This window comes from Chrysochloris asiatica, unplaced genomic scaffold, assembly GCF_000296735.1.
Source record: "Chrysochloris asiatica unplaced genomic scaffold, ChrAsi1.0 scaffold00662, whole genome shotgun sequence".
In the NCBI taxonomy this organism is placed as follows: Eukaryota; Metazoa; Chordata; class Mammalia; order Afrosoricida; family Chrysochloridae; genus Chrysochloris; species Chrysochloris asiatica.
In genome coordinates this window covers 63,610-66,014 of record NW_006409180.1, presented here as the reverse complement: position 1 = coordinate 66,014, position 2,405 = coordinate 63,610, and the positions used below count along the sequence as shown (strand labels likewise).

General features: G+C 37.5%; 1 protein-coding gene across 1 annotated transcript in view; it reads left to right on the top strand.

Moving 5' to 3' along the window:
• LOC102835435 (scavenger receptor cysteine-rich type 1 protein M130-like) overlaps positions 1–2,405 on the top strand; it is a 144,881-nt gene that overhangs the window by 127,771 nt on the left and 14,705 nt on the right.

Genomic DNA, 2,405 nt, shown 5'->3' with positions numbered 1-2,405 from the left:
GTGGAAAACCTGACTACAAAGGTGAGACTTTCTGCACTGGGTTGTTCTTCCTGTTGACTCATCTTTCAAGTCTGGGCAAGAAGAGTTAATGGGATACCATTTTTAATAAGAATGTAATTCTAGAGAAAAGTATATAAACAATAAGTATATAGCTTACTCAATTATAATAACATGTTGTCGCTGTAGCTGTGATGTTCTGTTGATTTGGTTTTGACCCAAAGCAACCCTGTATAAGGTTTCCAAGAAGCAACTGGTGAGCTTGAACCACTGACCTTGCATTCAAACCCACTTTGCAGTCCAGCACATTCACCCACAGCATCACACTAGGACTCCTATACAGTCAAATAACCATAACCCAGATTAACAAAAAGAACATTAGCAGCACCCCCAAGCCACCTACACACCCCAACAATCATATGATGTCCCTCCTCTCCAAAGAACACTGCTCTCTAAGGTTCTACTATCGCAGAATACTTCTGCCAATTTTATTTAACTTTATATAAAATTATGTATTATATTCTATTTTGCCTTACTTCTTTGACTCAATATTATGATTGTGATTTGTCCAAGTCATTATCTACAACAGTGCTTCATTCATATTATTGTGTAGTTTCCCATGAATGGATTACGTGACAAAGTGTTGGTCCATTCCACTGATTTGTTTCCAATTTCTGACTATAACAAATAACACTACGAATCATTGTGACAATGATTTATATGTTATGTTGAGTTTTTAACACAGCATTTTGTTTTCACTCTCTTACTCATTTTTTATATCCAACTTTCTAATTTTAATGACGTATAATTCATCAACACTTTTTCAGTGCACATAATGCTTTTTATGTCTATTTTAAGAGTATTGTGTCTACCTCAAGGTCATTAAGATATTCTGCTACAGAATCTTAAAGAAGGTTAGTTATTTTCCTTTGAAATATAACTGTGCAATCCTTCTGGAATTTATTTCTGTGTGTGATGTGAAATAAGAGTTAAGTTTTGTATTTTTATATAGTTATCCAATTGACTTGGAATTCTTTCCTAAAAACTCTTTTCCCTCTGCAGTACAACCTTTGCGATCAACAGAATCCATGCATATTTGCGTCTACTCTAAGACTATTCTGTTCCATTAATATTTTTTGTATCCTTCCACCAATACCCCACTTCCTTAGTTTCTTTCTAATGTGTCCTTTGTCCTCTTGTGTGCTTTGTCAAATATCTTCTTTCATATGTACATATGTTTTTGAATGACAGAAGCTATAGTTGAGAAATTATCTAAATCATTCAGAAATGATTTTATTTTACTACTTCCAAACACCTGATTTAGAGATTGTTGTTGTTAATGCCATCAAGTTGGTTCCAACTTATAGGAACACTGTACATAGGGTTTCCAAAAAGCTACTTGTGGGTTTGAATCACCAACCGTGCAATTAGCTGTCCAGTGCTTATCCTAGAGTGCCAGCTATACCATTGAAATGATTAGAAGCTGGGCCTCCATCCATAGGAAGAATGGTCTACTTTTCATTCATTTATTTTCCTGTAGGGTCCTAGTGTGGAACTATAAGATAAGCGCTGGACTGCTACCTGCAGGTAGTTCAAACCCACCAACCTCCTCAGAAACCATTTTCAGGGTCGCTATAAGTCAGAACCTACTTAACAACACTAAACAACAGCAACAATTATTCTGGATATTCAACAGGGCTTCTCCTCCTAACACACCTCAAATTATAATATGTGTTTCCCCAGCCAATAAGTCTGGAAACCCTTCTATTGAGCCTCTCTTCTGTCAGCTGTTAACTTTGAATAAGCAAATGTCTCAAAGAAATGCAGTCTCACCTCTTCACTTCATTTTTCTCTGAGATCTTGGCTTCAAAATTTCTTCCTGCATTGGTCAATGCACAGTGACTTCAAGCAGTGTTCATCTATTCCAACTTTTCTAATGGCATTATCAGTGCAATGATTTAAAAAGACTTCTTTGCCATGTCAGAAATAGAATTCTACAAAGAAGTTCAATCTGAGGTTATAATACTAATACTCCAACATCTAAGTTTTCAATTCAGACTACCTCACTAAATTTATATACTTTAATTCATGTCATTTCTATAGGAAATCAGACCCAGCTGCTGCCCCCGTGTAATGACTCCATGTCTAACCCAGCAGGCTCTACAGCCTCAGAGGACAATGCTGCCAACTGCTCAGGTGAGGGTTCCTACAAGACAAGAGTCCATTCTCATCCCTGTATAAATGCCTCCTGTCTGATTTATCCCGCTATAAATGCTTGTTTACATGACTGTCTCACCTCAGAAAGCAGATGGCTCCGCCTGGTGAACGGGAGCAGTAGATGTGACGGGAGAGTGGAGATCTACCACGAAGGCTCCTGGGGCACCATCTGTGATGACAACTGGGACATG